This window comes from Delphinus delphis, chromosome 3, assembly GCF_949987515.2.
Source record: "Delphinus delphis chromosome 3, mDelDel1.2, whole genome shotgun sequence".
In the NCBI taxonomy this organism is placed as follows: Eukaryota; Metazoa; Chordata; class Mammalia; order Artiodactyla; family Delphinidae; genus Delphinus; species Delphinus delphis.
Genome location: NC_082685.1, coordinates 157362912 through 157383323, shown reverse-complemented (window position 1 = coordinate 157383323; position 20412 = coordinate 157362912).

Here is a 20412-nt window from a genome sequence, read left to right as displayed (position 1 = left end):
TACTTATTAGAACTTTACAAACAAACATTTTTCCTCATGAACTATTTAGTTTCTCCGAGTTACCATTCTTAAGGGCAAAGGAGTGTAGAAGCTGGCTGTGCTCACTTTATAAAACAGGTTGTTACTGGTAACCTCTAGAATTAAATAATATGATTTTTGTTGCAGTGGTTAGGTTTTTGCTTTACATTTTTGTTTGTTTGTTTTAGTTTTACTGTCTTTTTGAACCCCTAGATTATATAGTATTTTATGTTTCAGTCTGTCCCAGACATTATTATTGTTGATTCTTGTACAGTCCCATTTTGGGCCACTGGGGTTTCCTTCAAGTTGACTCTTGTGTATTTTTTTGACATGAACCCATGTTTTTTGAGAATTTTCTTGCTTTCTAGTGTAAAAAATATTACAGAATCATCTTTTACATTTCCTGCCCTCAACCTGGAATCAGCCCTTTCTAAAATAGCCCTGGTTCTTTTATTGAAAATGGCATACAAAGACCACATTCTGTGGGCTAGTGTTATTTACTGCTAATGGTTAATCAATCTTTCTAAGTTAATAGACCTGATCAAGCTAGGAAAAAATGCATATTAATTTTGAAAATTAAACATGGATTATAAATTCATACTGCTGTTTTCAATTCAAATACGATTATAGATTTTTACATAACTTTCTTAATTTTATATTTGTCCCTATTTTTAAATTGATATTTCTTGTTTTTTAGTGTAACATAATACTTTGTTTAATCCTACAAAAATATCTAATAGTTTCAAAGTAACAATAATATAATTTATACAAACAATGTAAATACTTAATAAACAGTTTAAGATTTATTTGCAGTTTTATTTTGTGCTTAGGATATATCACATTGACAACAATACTATTGATTTCTGGGTAGATCTTACAGAAAATAGAAGTAACAGACAATAAACAAGTGAACAAATAAATACTTTTAGACAATGTTAAGTGTTGTGATGGAAAGATAGTGAGTGAGAAATATTTTTTGGTAGGGTAAGTTACAGAAAGTCTCACTGAGAAAGTGCTATTTGAAGAGAGATCTGAAAATGAGGGAAAACTACTCAAAATTAGGTGGAAAAAAGCTTCTAGGTGGAGGGAACAGAAAAAGTATAATCCTGATAAAGCACTGGGCTTGGTATGTTTTAGTGAAAGGAAGAAGGCTAGTCTGGTCAGTCTAGTGAATCATGAATCTAGTCTCAACTATTAGTCAGAATTGTAGACAAGGTCTACAAGGTATATATATTTGTATGTCTGCATGCATATATGTGTATTAAGTAGGCTGTAGATATCTTTCTACATTTCTCTAAATGCATTTGAAGGAAAGATATTAGGGGAAAAGAATTTTTGAATTTTATATGGGTTATTTGAGATTATTTTGGTTTGTTTGTCTGGCTATTGAGTTGTAGGAGTTTTTGGTATGTTTTGTATATTAAGCCCATTTGATAGGTCTGCTCTTAGGCATTTCTTTTATTGGGAGGTTTATGATTACAGTTTCATGTCATTACTTGGTATTGTACCGTTCAGTTTCCTATTTCATCATGATTCAGTCTTCGTAAGTGGTATGTTTCTAGGAATTTTATTTTTTTCTACTTATTCAATTTGTTAGCGTATAATTTTTCATAGCAGCCTCTTACAATCCTATTTATTTCTGTGGCATCAGTTGCAATATCTACTCTTTGATTATTGGTTCTATTTATTTAGTCATTGAGTCTTTGCTCTTTTTTTCTTAGTCTAGCTAAAAATTTATCAATTTTGTTGATCTTGTCAAAAAGCTACTCTCATTTTCAATGGAGGATCTTTTGTAGTTTTTCCTATTTTCTTTTTTAAAAGTTCTGCTCTAATCTTTAGTGTTTTCTTTCTTCTGCTAACATAGGAATGTGTTTGTTCTACTTTTTTTAGCTCCTAGAAGTGTAAAGTTAGGTTATCTGTGATCTTTTTTAATGCACTATCACTATAATCTTTCCTCTTAGTACTGCTTTTGTAAAAATATTGCTATTTCCCATAAGTTTTGGTAAGCTGTATTTTCATTTTCATTTGTTTCAATATATTGTCTAATTTCACTTTTAATTTCCTCTTTAAAAATTGTATACATAAAGGCAACTCTATTCTTGTCAACAAAAAAAATATTGATTACAATGGAAATTAATTATCTGTTTAATCTGTGAAGGGAGATCAAATATTACATATACTCATTAATATCTTGAAATGTTGGAAAGTCATAGAAGAGCACATGCTGAATATTTCATAAAAATTCTACTAGTATAATTTGAATTAGTAATTTAAATGTAGGATAAAGTCATGAAAGTCATCTGTTCTTCATCAGACCATTTTTATAGTGAGACAATTATTAGCTTCTGTGTATGAAATTGAAGGATATATTATCATTCAGCCTTCTACCAGGAAGCATGAACACACAGACTGGATAATTTGTTGTGAGTTAATAAATCGACTGTTTACAGGTGCATGGATAATTTTTGGAGATCAACAAGTGATGATGCAGTATGTTTAAAAGAAAGGGAAGAAATCTATTAATGTAGTCCATTCATAAAACTCAAGATAAAGAAGGATAGACATTGTATCTGAGGGACCAATCAAAGGCATCTAGCACCAAAGTCTACTAAGCTTTTTAATTTTTAGCATAAATAAAAATTGTCATAAGTAGATTTATTCCATTTCATAATCTCTTTGTAGTTTTATCACTATCTAGTGAAGAAATTACATGTTACCAAATTGCTTTTAAAAGACTACTTTTTTATTTTTTTTAAACATCTTTATTGGAGTATAATTGCTTTACAATGGTGTGTTAGTTTCTGCTTTATAACAAAGTAAAACATTTCTTTAGAAATGTATTGTAATCAGACATTTTGGCACTGCACGTTTACAGATTACCATAATAAAGGCAATAAATGGAAGATGACATAATTAAGAAGTTATTTTTATAGCAAGATAAATCAAATTATCCTCAACAATATAACCCATAGAGAGACAAACAATAACAAAATAATTTTAAAATATGCAATAAATTGTCCTAGAACGAAGGAAAGTGTTTCACCATAGCACTTTTCAATGCAACAAAGTGGTTATTGAAAAACATTGCATACGTTTTAGGTACTAATATTCAAATCTGCTTATATATGTTTTGCTTTCATAAGTGTATCCCCAAAATATTACATGTGAATATTGCTGGATAAAATTTTAAACTTTATATGTCTTTGTATGATGTTTTTCAATATTATATTTGCTCATTTATTTACTGAAATTTTTTTCACAAATATTTATTAGGTAATTTCTATGTGTCAGGAATTTTTTAGGTGCTAATAAAAACAGAAGTTCCCACCTTCAAGGAATTAATTTATTTTCAAGTTTTTCAAAGGTAACTACTTCTCTTAGTATCAGTTTAATAAAGCTTTACTTTATTAGCATACTATTTTACATTTTATTGTATAAGTGATTACAAATGTTACACTCCCATTGCGTGTATGTGTGTGAGACAGACAACAGAGAGAGAACTTGAGAACTCATCAATGGAGAGGTTCCTTAGAGTATTTTGCCTTTTTTATTTTCATAAAGGTTTCAGGCAGTTTTATCAATACGTATTTTGTAATGTGATTAATTTGTAACTGCTTAAATTATATCATCTTTATTGCCTCTAGAGCCCTTCACTTTGTCATCTATTAAGTCCAAGGGCCATCTTTTTAAATTAATTTGACTCACCTAAATAATATGCCCACTAATTAGAGTAATTTCAGGGATATATGTTAAAATGATTACAGTTTTTAGTTTAACATGTCATAATCCATGAAAATAGTTCTGTAAAAGTGATTTAATTGATAATTTACCAAAGATGACAAACTTCCCTGTTCCCCTTATTTCTAACATTAATTGATGACTATCTCTGCACTGATCACTCATTCTATACATATACATATATAATTATTTACTTATATATGAAGTAGTTAACAATAAATTAGCTATTAAAATATGAAAGTCACTTAATTACATTTTAATTATAAATTAAAAAGTAATTATGTATACAACTAAAGAATGTTTTTGGAACCTCCTAGTCATTAAAAACTTGAGAAATTTCATGCTGATTTGGTAACATGTTACTTACTGATGAATTTCCTCAGTATATATACACACCGTGTTGAATCTATTCATCCCTCAAGTTACAAGAGTATGAAAATTAACTGACACTGAAAAATGACTAGATGGAAAAAAAACAAAGAGTTATTTCAGAAACTTTGTTCAAAATCAATACTTCTACTCACTTTCTCCAAATTTTTTTCTTTCAATCTGGATAAGGGGCTTTGTAATCTCAATAGCCCATTTCAATTCAAAGTAAATAACAACATACCTGTGGGGTGGATTTCCACCTTGGTGTACTGCAGTCTTTCCTAAACAGGGATCAGCTTCCCCTCTGTGCTTTGAGAATGGGGTCTGAAGGTTGAAATAACCTTGCAAGTCTACAAGGAAAATTACACAAGAAATAATTATAAAAACATCTATTCTAAGAACGGGTTGTCACGCATAAGTAACAAATTATCTACCATAGAGAAACAAGTTTTCAAACCAACATATGGTAGAAGTATGTCAGGAAGCTCTAGACATATGTGTTTGTTTCTTCTAGGACTATAATGACCGTTGCTTCTTTTGAATCCCTTTCTCATGTAACCCACATCTGAGGAAAGTAATTATTGCTATGAGATGGTCATATCGCTAAACAAATTGATGGGAACACTCCTATTAATAGAGCATATACATGTTTTTTCTTTGGAATGTCTACTCACTTCATAAGCCTTTTTATAAAGTCTGAATGGGTGAAAGCTTGTCAAGTGCTTAGAGTAGTCCTTAGCAAATGAAAAATGCTACATCAGTGTTTCTATATATTACTAATATTGTTATTGCTTAGTTGATTAAATTTTGAGTAATTCAAGAGGGCTTCCAAAGAGTTTAATTTAGTTTAATAGAATTTTCCTTCTGGATTTGAATCCAAAATTTCAGCTAATTATAAATTATTGCTTTCTCTTAATTTGTTCTTGTACATTTACTTTCCTCTAGGTCCTAGAATAATTTAAATAACTAGAAGTATGTCATGTAATATAATCTATCAATTAATCATGAAAATTGATACCTGAAGAAAGTTTAAAAAATCCTCATTCTCATGGAGGTATATATTCTGAGATTACATTGCTAAATCACACATAATTTTTAGGATGATTGCAAATTCTTTCTACATTAGGAAAATGTCTTTATTTACATTGTTCTTTAATATATTAGATTCTAACACTTAGGATTGTTGCCACCTAATATATACAATATTTTACAACTTTATGCTTAAATATAACATACATATAGAAAAGTGCACATATCACAGGTATTTTCAAATCTGAATATCCTGTGTTACCTGTAACTAAATCAAGAAACTGATGATTAACAAAACTGAAAAGCACCTCCCATCCCTATTCTTCTTTCCAGTCACTAAACTCACCAGGAGGGAAACCACTGTTCCGTATCTCTTACAGGATACATCAGTTTCACATGATTTTATATATAGTTGGAAACATACTCTATGTTCTCTACAAGTGGAGCCTTTACAGGATGTACTTTTTTAATTCAATGATATTTTTGAGATTCATACATATTGTTGCATGAAATTTTAGGACCAAACACCAAGTTTTTATTCTAGTCTCCCACCTTCCTGTGCACTACTAGGATAAAACAACTGTTCTGTAGCCAAAGCCAGCTCTGGTTCTTCTTAATTTTAAAATTTGCCATATCAAATTTTGAGACCATTGATAACTTTACCTGGTCATGACAGGTGATCATCCATGCCTAGAATAAGCAAAAACCAAAACCAAAACCAAAAGAAAACATAGAGGGGCATGACAAATTTTACCTTGAAATTATTTACCTTTCTCTGGAATTTTAATTCTCCCATCCTGTTTGCTTATACACTTTTCTTAATGGGACTGAAGGACATTATATTTTTGTACCCTCAGGTACCTTTATATATTGCTTTATTTATTTGTTATAGTATCAGTGTTCACTTTTTTTTTAACTAGGTTTTGATTACTGTTAAATTTGAATATTTCTATAATTATAAAGTATCATGATTTATGTAAGATAAGTATATACATGTCTTTCAGGCAGAAAAATTTTAATAACCAATATACAATGTTTATTTATAATACTGTATTCAAATGCTACCTTACATGACTAGTAATTACAACTCAGAACTACCTCACAGATAGTTGTATAACCTGGCTCTCACAACTAGCACATTGTTGTTTTGATTATATAGTGACCACAGTTGAAGGTTAGCTCTGAGTGTCAGGTTTGGTTTAGTTCTGAGTGTCAGCTAAAAATCTTATTTTAGTTTTTATTCAAATACAATAAATATTTCCTGTGAAAATAACTCTGGAAAAAATTAGTCCTGTATTTACTTACTAAAGTTCTCTGCATCTGTTTACTTATACAAGTAGAGTTTGTAAACAATGAAATGTTTCCTACATACAATAAACACAATATAAATTAAATATTGTTGAAATAGCTCAGTCTTCCATATTTCATATTCAAAACAGGAGTGTGATTGTATCTAAGCAGCCTTAACATTTACAATAAAGATACTTTTAATAAAATGTGATTAAACCATAGATTACTAACTTACTGGTTTTGGCAAACTCTCATATTTTTTGCATATCATAGTGCTACCAGTTCTTCAATAGATGGACACATCTAACACTGTGACAGGTATGGCCCTCCAGTCCACTTAAATTAGTTTGCTAGTAATGGTCTTTTATTTATCACACTGCTCTTGTCTGTAGTTTTATATTTTCCTTTATTTGTGAGCTGTGAAGTTTTTCAATAAAATGTTCAAAGCTCACACAACATAACAAACATGAACACATATCCTTTCAAGAACTTTTAAGAATTTATATCCAAAGGCACTTTGTATTATCACCTTTTTCCTACAAACCAGTTTAATATATCAAACATTTCAACTGATTTTGAGAAGAATATTAGTATATAATAGGATCTTATTGTTTTCCCCATCAGGAATCTACCACTTTTGACCAATAATTTTATATATAAATATATGTCATAATACCTTTAAGAGTTGAAGGCAGAAGGCAGCTAAACTCAGAAAGGATGACAAGATATATGAAAATTGCTATTTTCTTCAACATGATAAGATATAAATCTTTGGTTTTGCTTTCAATAAACCTGTTACTGCTTTCAAACAATACATTGCTCTTTCAAATATGATTTAGACCTTGATAGAAAGAAATGAAAATTAAATGACATGGAACATAAAAACTCAGACAATATCTATATAGGTATCTCTATATATGTAATGTTATTGCAACCTTCATGATGAAAGTTTGTATGAACTATAGATAGTACTTATATCCTTTCTTAAGTCTGACCTATATTTTCTATGGACAAATTAAATAAAATTTCCAGTGTGCTTTTTTGTTTTCAAATTATGACACATTAATCACTCAATATTCTAAATTTTCACTATATAATCAAATATTTATACATTAAATACCCCATTCATGATACTAAACTTTAGACCTATTGATTTAACTGTAATAAATTAGTTTTCCTAAGTTTTGTATTAAAGATATGTTTCTGAATATTTTATTAAAAAGTCTGATGTAAAGAATTTTTGAATGATCCTACTAGTTTTCAGCAATAAACTAGGGGGTTTTGGTCATATAGTACAATGTTTAAGTTTCAGAAACAGAGACCAACCTTTTAATTTAGTCAGTTTCTGAAATGTCATTCTGATTCTTATTTGATTTGTTTTCTTTGCCTGCTATATAAGACAATTAACTTCCATTAAGATATATTCTGAGGAAAGTTTTTTTTTTGTTTGTTTTCAAGGGAGATCATGCAGTCTTTCTGTGCCTGGCTTATTTAATTTAGCATAATATCATACATGTTCATATATATTGTTGCAAATGACAGGATATCCTTCTTTTAAAGGCTGAATAATATTCCATTATATACATGTATGTATGTATATATATGTATATATGTGTGTATATATGTATATATATGTGCCCCACATTTAATCATGGAAACTTAGGCAAGTGCTCTTTACTACAGGCTGCACTATATTTTCTGTGTATTATTTGATGATAGTAATGCCTAAGTCAAATAACATAATACATGGAAACACTGTAAAATATACATTGCAAGTTATATGCAATGAGAGTTGCCTAGGTTATACTGTGGCTATGTTGAACCATCTCAGTATTCTCAAGTGGAATCTCAATTAATAAAAAGAAAAAGTAATGTGGATACTCACTGAGTGGCATACAGGGATCAGGTTATCTATGCAATTGTCTTCTGCAATGAACTGACTAGGAGTGTCATGAAGCACCTGTAAGGACCCTGTGACTGAGGAGAATAATTTTAAATTCACAAATATAACACACTTAAATTCATTAAATTCTGAGCACATACCATTATGCCAATAAGGAAGCAATTGCAGTTAAAAGAATGTCTTGTGATTTACAGCATGATACAACCTCATTATAAGAACATGAAAACACTTAAGAGGAAAACAAATGAAATAGCAGTATTGAGGGTACAAATCAAAGTGCATAAAACATGCTTTTATGATTTCTCTATATACAAATAGTATATATTACAGGATGCCATTTCTATAAAATTCAAGAACTATCAAAACAAATCTACGGTGTTGGACTAAGAATAATGATTATTCTGAGGGTCACTGACTAGAAGGGAGGGTGAGAGGGCATCTTGACTGCTGGTTAATCTTACTTATATTTACAGTTGACCCTTGAACAACTTGAAGGTTAGAAAAAATGACAAAACTAGAGAAAAAAACAATTTTGATGAGATCAAAATTGAACATTTTAGTATAAAAATATACAGTAAAGAAAGAAAGAAAGAAAACAAAAAAACACAACCATTATACTGTCTAGGAAATATGTTTTCAGAATATCTAAAACACTGAATGATCAGATACCATATATATATATATATATATATATATATATATATATATATATATATATATATATATATATATAAACATTCCTCAGGAAATTATGTGAATTCAATGAACAGGCAACTCACAGAAGTAAATACCTAAATGCAAAACAAGTGGTGGAAAAAGAAAAATGGGATTAACAACTTAAAAAAAATCCTAAATTATGGAATTCCTTTTCAGAATATGTGCATAAAGTATGACTCTTTCAACTCCTTTTTATTTATATTTTACATATTTACAAGTTACTAAAATAAATTTGGCTCAAATAATTTCATATGCATTTGAGTATCTCCTAGATGTAAGTGATGATATACAAGGAAATTCATTCCTTCCATCTGTGATTTTCTTCTAAATTCAACTAATAAATTTTTCTTTTCAGAAACTTCATTTTTCATTTCCATAATTTCCACTTGATTCTTGTCATTAAATAAATTAAAATTCTTGCTGATATTCTCTTATTACCTATTTTCTTTAATATATTAATCATAATTATATTAAAGTTTGTACTAATTTTCTCTTGCTATGAAACATATTTTCACAAATGTAGCTACTTAAAATAGTACCCACTAATGAGTTCACAGTTCTAGAGATCAAAAGTCAAAATACAATGTGTCTGGGTCCTCTGCTCAGAGTCCCAAAAGGAAAGTTGAGATGTCAGCCAGTCTACATTCTCATCTGAAATATGGAGTCCTCTTCTAAGCTCACATAATTATGGAAGAATCTTTTTGCAGTTTTAATATGAGGTCCCTATTTCTTTGTTATCTCTCAGCTACTGGCTAGGGCTCCCAGCAGCCACCCAAATTTCTTGCTAAGTGGCCCCCTCCATCTTCCAAGCCAACAATAAAAAAATTACCTCTGAGAATCTATCTTAGATCCAAAAGCTATTCTGTCAAAAGGAGCCTTGTCCCAGGGTTCATGTGATTGGCAGTCCTTTCAAGGATAATTTCAATATCTTATGGTCAACTATTTGGGACCTTAAATACATCTGCAAAATCCCTTCACAGCTGTGCCTAAATTAGCATCAGTGAATAAATAGGAGAAGGTTGTGTAAACCAGGACAGGGACATTGGGAACCATCTTAGACTTTTGAAAACCACAAGGTTCCTGTAAGTTAGTTCACATATCTGGAGCAGGTATGTATGTATTTATATGATTTTGGCTTTTATCCCCTCTCCTTCATCTTTGGGCCTAATATGTTTCCTGACTTGTCTAGTAATTTTCAATTGAATACTAGTCAACATATATATTTATTTGAAAAAGAAATAGCATAAGGGCCACAGATAATAATATTATATTACACAAAGTTAACCTTCCTACTGCTGATCATTTTAATATAATCAGTGCTGTAGAGAGAATTCCAACCCCACAAAATTCATATGTTGAAGCCTTAACCTCCCATGTGACCTTATTGGAGATAGGGACATTAAAGAGGTAATTAAGGCTAAATGAGATGATAAGGGTGGAGTTTTGATTGAATAGAAATGATGTCCCTATAAAACAGGAAAAGATGACATCTCTCTCTCTCTTCCTATGTCAGGAACAAAGAGAAGACAGCTTTTGCAAGCCAGGAAGAAAGTCCTCACCAAAAGCTGAACTCTGCTGAAAACCTGATCTTGAACTTTCCAGTCTCCAGAATTATGAGTAAATAAATCTTTGTTGTTTAAATCACCCCATCTATAGTGTTTTGTTATGGCAGCTTGAGAAGGCTAAGACAATCAGGGTTTGTGCTGGATGGAGACTGATTTTCATCCTTGATATAGGTCTGTTCTTATTCACCATTGGCATTCGTTGTTTCACCTAAGAGCCTGATATAATCCGCAAGATTCCTCTCTCTGGTGTGGCCTTAAACTCTTCCCTTTCTTTATCTCACAGGATTGTAAAAATCCACATTTAGTTTTTCAGTGTTTGCACATAGGTTTTTGGTTTCCTGCTCCACAGAGACCCAAGAGTAAATAAACCTCCTGAGGGGAAATGTGTTTGAGGCCCCGCAGGTGTCTGCCACAAGTTACTTTGTGTTCTCTCATGGTGGACTCCTCTGTAAGTGTTTGCAGAGAGCTTTAGAATAGGCTCAGCATCCCACCTGAATCAGCAGATACACCCAGGAAAAAGTGGCTACAGAATCCAGCTCGCCTCTTTGAATTTCTTCTTTCTCTGGAATCTCATTCTCTCTCTGCTTTAGCAGGTCTTTATTGCTTTCATACAAATGATTTCTCTATTTTATCTGTTTTTTACTATTTTATAGAGACAGAGAGACACTGATTTTCTACCAGGTAATACATTTGCCAAGAAGTGAAACTAGTTCAGATATTTTGAATATTTTTATTTACCATGCATTACTGAAACACATTTGTTTTTGTATTTAATTTTTTAATTCAAATTCTTACTAATTATATCTCTTAATATGTCATATTGAAGAGGCACTGGTATAGATGCTCAAAGATCCCGTCTACTTATTCATCAGAATTACACAGTTTATCCAAAATTTAGAGTTAAATGTAACTTTATAAATTTGTGTTTCAATCAAAGACCTGTATTTAGGAAATATTGTCAAAATTAATATATATGTTTGAAATTCTTTTTCAGTTTCATTGCAGGTCCTGTTTAATTCTACATTAATGGTGCTTGGGTAATTTAAAGGGTAGTATGGTATAACAGTGTGAGTACAGACCCTTGACATATAACTGCCTGAGTTTTAGGATCAATCCCTACTTTCTAACTGTGGGACTTGCCAGCTGAACACCTCTATACCTCATCTTTCCAACCTATAAGGTGAGAGAAATAATTTCCCACACTTTTTAAGTTTTGTGAAAATTAAGAAAGTTAATTTTTTTAATTTAATGGACCTACATATGCCCCCCCCCCCCAATTCATTTGCTGAAGTCCTATCGCACATATAATGGAATTTGAAGATGGGGACTTTGAAGGATAAATAGGTTTAGATGAGGTCATGAGAGTGAGGCCTTCTAATGATGAGATTGGTGCCCTTTATAAGGAGAGACATCAAAGTGCATTCCCCCTCTCTCTCCTCTCTCTTCCTGCCATGTGGGAACACAGTGAGAAAGTATGTCTGTCTATAAACCAGAAGGAGAGTTCTCACCAGAAACCAGCCATGCTGAAAACTTGATATTAGACTTTAGACTTCTAACCTCCAGAACTGTAAAGAAATACATTTCTGTTGTTTTAGCCACTCAGTCTGTGGTATTTTGTGACAGCAGTATGGACTGACCAAGACAGTGTCTCATGTGTAGTAACAGTAGATGTAATCACAATACTTGACTCTCCAGAAGCACTCAAGGAAACACACTGGTTGGCCTTCAGAACATGTTTTCTAAACTTTTGGATGAGTTATTAATGTTGCAAATATATCTGATTGTAACATTTTGTTTTGTACAAAATTTCTTGTTTTATTTTTACTTTTAGGTTTCAAAGTGAAAACTACTATTGCAAAGAGCATAGATTTATCATTTTTATATCAATTTGATATCATCATATAACACATTGATCCATATCTTCCTCTTAAGCCACAGAGATCTTTACTCTTCACCTTGAGGTCACTTTCCTGACCATGAGAAAATGTACACTTTTCAGCTCCTGCTTTAATATGCTCATATTTTGAAAGTAAAATATTCTACTCAATTATACTTTTCTTCATGAGTCCAGGTGTTTACAGGGTAAATTCACTCTTAAGAATTTTATTACTGAATTTCTTTAATGTCACAATTTTTCTTTTCATTTTTTTTTTTTTTTTTTTTTTTGCGGTACGCGGGCCTCTCACTGCTGTGGCCTCTCCCGTTGCGGAGCACAGGCTCTGGACACGCAGGCTCAGCGGCCATGGCTCATGGGTCTAGGCGCTCCACGGCATGTGGGATCTTCTCGGACCGGGGCACGAACCCGTTTCCCCTGCATCGGCAGGCGGACTCTCAACCACTGCGCCACCAGGGAAGCCGTAATGTCACAATTTGAATATGAGGGAAAGACATTTTCTGGCAGGATAAAATATGTAGTATGAGTAGATTTTCCATAATTTTATCCAAAATAAATTAGACCCTACAGTTCAGATCTTGTGGTTAATTGAGGACAACATTCCTTTAGAGTATCTTTTAGATAATAATTAAATAATATTTAAGTGCAGTAATATTTAGGAGGGCATGTTCTCATTATTTGTATATATAATGAAAAAGAAACAGTGATAATCAGTTTGAATTACACCATAGAAATACTGGAGAGTAAAGTATAGAACGAGTATTCATTAAAATTTTAATGATGATATAAAGTGAAATGGAGGCTAATGCCTGGTTTAAATTTCTTAAAAATGAAATTACAAAAAGTGAATAAAAATATTTCTAGAAGAGAAAGAAAAACTGTGCTTGTGACAAACAAAACAAGGCATATTTGAAAAACTAATTATCCAGACCATTCCGAGTACAAGTTCTTAAATTTTATATTAAGGTATTATCTTTTCTTCTTTGGCGAAGGGTAGAGTTCAGCTGTATGCAGCACCCTGTAAAATTGTCAGGAATATATAGTGAGCCAGCAGAAATGATGTTGAGACATTGGTACAAACAAAAAGATATAGTGACCACCAGATATTATTGACAAGAAATTTTATTGTTTTCTGTTACCTCATTGTGATCTTAACTTCTTCATTGGAAAATTGATTTCTTTCTTTATGCATATATTTCTTTTTCTCTTAAGAAGATGAGGGTTTTTTCATTGGTAAATGTGCATTAAAATTATATTAATGGAAGTTGTGGATTAACACATTTATCTTATACTCAGTTACTTCTAGAAAATTTAACTTTGCAAAGAGGTTAGATAAGGAACTAATTTTATTTTTACAATGATGAGATACATTGGACAGGAAAAACCTAATATAGACCTTCTACATGACTCAATTCTGGTAGAAAATGATAATGAAAAGAGCAATCTAGTATGACTATCAATACCTGCTACTAGGGGGGTAATTATCAAGTTTAGTAAAGTTGTGAGACAGTAAGAAAATTTTATCCACATTTATCAAGATATAATTATTTAACATTGTATAAGTTTATTGTGTACAATGTGTTGATGAGATACATTTATATATTCTGAAATGATTACCACAGTAAGGTTAGTTAATTTCTTCATTATCTGACATAATAACCATTTCTTTTTTGTAATGAGAGCATGTGAAATCTGTTCTCTTAGCAACTTTCAAATATATAATATAGCATTCTAAACTATAGTCACAATGCTGTGTATTAGAGTCCCAGAACTTATTTATCTTATAACAGGAAGTTTGAACATTTTGTCCAAAATCTCCCCACTTCTCCCAACCCCCAACCCCTGACAACCACCTGTTTCTATGAGTTCGGCTTTTATAGATTTTATATATAAGTGAAATATAGAGCATTTGTCTTTCTCAGTCTGACTTATTTCACTTAGCCTAATTCACTTGAAGTCTATCCATGTTGCCACAAATCACAGAATTTTATTTTTTCTCATGGCTGAATAATCTCATTGTGTGTGTGTGTGTATCTATCTATCTATCTATCTATCTCTCTCTCTATATATACACTATATATACATCATCTTTATCTGTTTATCCATAGATGAACACTTAGGGTGTTTCCATATTTTGGTGTGAAAAATGCTTTAACGAACATGGGAAAGCAGATATCTCCTTGAGATCCTGATTTCATTTCCTTTGGCTCTTTACGCAGAAATAGGATTGCTAGATTATATGTTAGTACTATTTTTAATTTTTTGAGGAACCTCCCTACTGTTTTCCATAATGGCTGACCAGTTTACATTCCCTTCAACAGTGGACAAGGAGGGTTCCGTTTTCTCCACATCCTCACAAACATGCCCCCTCTCTCTCTCTCCCACTCTCTCTCTTTTGTATAATAGTCAGTCTAACAAGTATGAAGTGTTATCTCACTGTGGTTTGGATTTGCATTTCTCTGATGATAAGTGATGTTGTGTATCTTTTCATGTACCTGTTGACCATTTGTATGTTTTCCTTTGAGAAATGCCTATTCGATTCCTCTGTCCATTTTTAAAATCAGACTGCTTATTTGGTATTGAGTTATATGAGTTATTTATATATTTTAGATATTAACACCTTATCACATATATAATTTGCAAATATTTTCTCACATTCTGTAGGATGTCTTTTCATTTTGTTGATTATTTATTTTGCTGTGCAGAAGCTTTTTGATTTGATGTAACCTCACTTATTTTTTTTTTTTGCTTTTATTGCTTGTGTTTTTATGTCATATTTAAAACATTGTTATCAAGGCATAAACTTTTTTCCTATATATTCTTCTAAGAGTTTTATGGTTTTAGGCCTTATGTTTAAGTCTTTAATTAATTTTGAGTTAATTGTTATGAGTAGTTTATGATAGGGATCCAATTCCATTCTTCCCCATGTAATTATGCATTTTTCTCAACACCATTTATTGAACAGACTATCCTTTTCCTAGTGAGTATTCTAGACTTCCTGTTCAAATACTAATTGATATAAATGCGAGGATTTGTTTCTGAGCTCTCCATTCTGTTCCATTGGTCTATGTGTGTGTTTTTATGCTAGTAACATACTATTTTGATTACCATATCTTTGTTGTATAGTTATCTTAAGTTGATTGTTCCAAAGCAACTATATTATACAATTTCTCCTTAAAAATTTTCAAAGATTAAAACAAAATGTTCAGAATGCATATATTACACAAAGCATGGCATATTAAATTTCACAGATCTTGTTTCAATTTTTAATTTCATTCAATAAAAATCAAGTAATTATCATGTATAAATATTTTCCTTTCTCAAATTTTTCTAAAATTAAAATAATGTCAAACATGTCTACTAGCACACATCCAAATATATGATGTATTTCAAAATGATTTATAAAACTATATATTAGAAAAATAGATGAAAGGTAAAATAGTGTATTATTTGACAGATATACCCAATGTTAACTATTGTTTCTTCACAAGCTTTACTTTCTCTAGTGTGGGTTTATTTATCATACTCTTCAAAACATTAGGGAAACATTCCTGACCCCAAGAATATATAGAAATAATAACCATTTTGCATTATCTAAGTCTAGAATGACAAAGTCCTTCAAATATATGACTATAAAAAGATCAATTTTTCTTACTTGCAGGTATTATACTGCTCCATGCCTCCTTTCTATATTGTATAGCTCTATTTATGAAACGTTTTCTCCAATCTCCATCTCTAGCTAATTTATTTCAAGTCATTCTGAAATATCGCTGGGGTATTGCTTCATTTAGGAAGACTTCAAATTATTTTACAATTATATTTACCTGTCTAATTTGATAATTGTAATTTCTTTAAACTGTCAATATCTACTTACCCACAACCTAAAAAACTGAATAGCATGTGGGTAGTTCGGAAACTTGTTGAACTGGACTATTGCCCTGGTAAGTTCAGCACTTCTCATTGACATGACCAAGATATATTTCAAAGTCAATCGTGCACACACTACATGCCATTTGGTCAATGGTGATTTTTTTCATTGAAAATTCATGTCTTAAATGTGTGTGTGTGTGTGTGTGTGTGTGTATGTGTGTATATATATATATATATATATATATATATATATATATATATATATATATACAGATAATTAGTTTGAAGGTAATTTGGAGACTTGAATCAGAGGCTCTATTGAAAGTTTTTAACCACATTTTTACTGTTATTATATAGCAGCAGAGCAATGTGTAAATAGGTCACTTAAGGATTAGACTAGCATTAAAAATCTCTCATACTGAGAGAAAGAAGAATCCTTGATTTGCTTTATGTTTTAAATATAACTTTTACAGTTTTATAGATTTTTTATCTTTCACTACAGAGAAAGATATAGCTCTGATAATTACACTGCTTTTCACAAATTATCAGATGGATGTAAAATGTATTTACTGACATTAAAAAAGTTATTCTTTTGGCATCATTATTTGCTAATGAGGTTGTTTCACAATGTTTGCAAGCTCATGTGACAGGGTGACATTTTATTATATGAATAAGGTCAGCTCTGCTACTGAGTCTGTGAAAGGAAAAAAAAAAGTCTTCTTGAAAGTTGAAGCTATTGATATTAAATGCATTTAACCCAAAGCTTGCTTTAAAATCAAGAAATAGCACCTGAAATTCATGTAGATACTCTAACTTATGAGGTGGAATTTCAGCAATTATGAGGCAATGTCAGGAGGTACATTGAGGATAGGGATCAGCCGTGTTAAGGGTTATTTTCAAGTTAATTTTTGAATGGTACAGTGGCTATTATTTTAGAGAACAAGACATACAGACTTATAAATGGAAGTGTAAAGTCCGCTCTGTCTTCCTTGTGCTTCTCCTGCCTTCACCATCCACTGTCATTAAAAATATCAGGGGGCTTCCCTGGTGGCGCAGTGGTTGAGAGTCCACCTGCCGATGCAGGGGACACGGGTTCGTGCCCCGGTCCGGGAAGATCTCACATGCCGCGGAGCGGCTGGGCCCGTGAGCCATGGCCGCTGAGCCTGCGCGTTCAGAGCCTGTGCTCTGGATGTATGGAGTAAGTATAATGTGAGTGTTGTCCTTTAAGATGAGCAATATTTTGAAAGATTAAAATGTGGAGTCAAGCTAATTAACATACCTTTTCATCACATAGTAACATTATTTTGTGATCAGAGCACCTGAGATCTACTCTAAAATATCTGCAGGAAATGTCAATGAGGAGTTTTTAAAAATTCCCTGGTATATTTAAATGCCCCAAATTAGACATACCATATAAATCTCTTAGAACAATTGTATGAAATTATAAGTAAATGTTTTAAAATTATTATTACCAATACAAATTCTGAATATTATATTGTCCTTAAGTAAAATATTAGTATATCTTAAAACTGATTTTTTTAACATAGAAACTAATTGATGGCACATTTACAAGCATATTTACTCATATGTTCATATGGTCCATTCTAACAAAATTGTATACTCAGAATAAGTAAATTCGTATTTTTCCACTGTAGGCTCAAAAGTGCTCTCAGTGATAAACTACCTACATATCCTTAATCTTGTCACTTTAGTAGCGTTGCCCACAGACTTTTCTCTTGAAAATCAAGTTGCTGAACTGATTAATATCTACTCTCTTTCAAATCTGCAAAACTATTATGCTGAAGACAAGGTGCTGTTTGGTGATAAATATTGTCTCTTAACAGAGAGCTACGAATTCCAAGTAAGAAAAACAACTGATGGATATAAAATGAGGAAATCACAATCAAGAAAAGGATTATGTTTGAGGCTAACAGGAATCTAACTCATTCTGACTTATTGATCTTTCTATCTGCAAGGCTTAGCATGCTGAGATTTACGCTACTTAAGATATTAACTAACTAATGGCCTTTCTAAAATAATTTTCACTCCCAATATTCATACTAAATGTAATATTGTTTCTTAACTTGTAATCAAATTAATAAATGCACATACTGTAAATATTAAATGGTATTGAAGAGTTATAAAATAGTCATGTCTTAACTGACCAAGTTCCACTTCCCAGCCCTGCTTCTCTGAGGCAATCACTCCCACATCCTTCTACTTTTTCCTTTGGTATTCACCCCATTTTTCTAAATGTATGTTTTATGACCGTTTCATAATTCATTGATTTTGATCATTACCAATTGACTTACTATAATAGTAAATGAAGATTTAGTTCTTCAGTGTTCTCTCTCCACAGCCTCCCTTTTTGTGCTAATATTATATTGCTCTCTTTGATTATTGTCTTACTCAAAGATGATTACATTATTATAAATATGTAAATACTGTTCACAGCTGATCTAGAACTTTTTTGCTTATGCACCTTAACAAAATTTTCCTGAAGTTTATAATACCCTTTTCTTGTACTTAGTTTTTTTTTATTTTTGCAGTACGCGGGCCTCTCACTGTTGTGGCCTCTCCCGTTGCGGAGCGCAGGCTCCGAACGCGCAGGCTCAGCAGCCATTGCTCACTGGCTCAGCCTCTCCGCGGCGTAGGGGATCCTCCCAGACCGGGGCACGAACCCATGTCCCCTGCATCGGCAGGCGGACTCTCAACCACTGCACCACCAGGGAAGCCCTCTTGTAGTTATTTTATGCTCCTATTTTTAAATTTCCTGAAATCTTCCAATAGATATATAAACGCATACATGTGTTCTAAGTGTTTACAAGGAACTTATTCCTTTCATTCCATTTCCCCATTGTATTCTCTGACTTCCCATTTTTCAACCTCCATTATTTGGATGTTAGACATTCTAGCATATCCCCTATTTGTCTTATCTTTTTTTTTTTTGGTAATTTCTATTTGTTTACTTTTTACTATATTTTCTGAGAAATTTTCTCAATTTTTCTTCCATATCATGAAGAATGTATAAATACATATTTTGAAAGGCTCTTTCTTATTTCCCTTTATATCACATATTGTTCTAGTTGTTCTCTATAGAAAACTATTCTAGATTCCTACTTCATAAATATGTGTAGATATGCAGAAGTGCTGAGAGATAATAATCTATTATCTTTTAGCATTTCTGATACCTAAACATGGAGAGTCTGGAGGTTCAAATAATCCATTTGCAGACTTTGCTTCAAAACCAGGGCTTCATTCTTTTTTTTTTATTATTATTTTTGTACATTCGACATGTACTTATGAGTTTTGTGGGAAATTACTATTCATTTTTTAAATATCTTTATTGGAGTATAATTGCTTTACAATGGTGTGTTAGTTTCTGCTTTATAACAAAGTGAATACGTATACATATATCCCCACATCTTCTCCCTCTTGCGTCTCCCTCCCACCCTCCCTATCCCACCCCTCTATGTGGTCACAAAGCACCGAGCTGATCTCCCTGTGCTATGCAGCTGCTTCCTATTAGCTATCTATTTTACATTTGGCAGTGTATATATGTCCATGCCACTCTCTCACTTCATCCCCCTTCCCCTTCCCCATGTCCTCAAGTCCATTCTCTATGTCTGCGTCTTTATTCCTGTCCTGCAGGGCTTCATTCTTATGTCCTACTCTGCTTCATATTCCTGAATACTGAGCCTTTATCATTCTTCAAATTTATTTTTTTAGTTAGTATAGTTGATTTATAATATTGTGTTAGCTTCAGGTGTGCAGCAAAGTGATTAAGTTATACATATATATGTACGTATCTATATTTTTTCTGATTATTTTCCATTATAGGCTATTACAAGATATTGAATATGGTTCCTTGTGTTATGCAGTAAACCCTTGTTTTGTATCTATTTTATGCATGGTAGTGTGTATCTGTTAATTCCATACACCTAATTTATCCCTCCCGTGTCCCCTCTGGTAAACATAAGTTTATTTTCCTATGCCTGTGAGTCTGTTTCTGTTTTTGA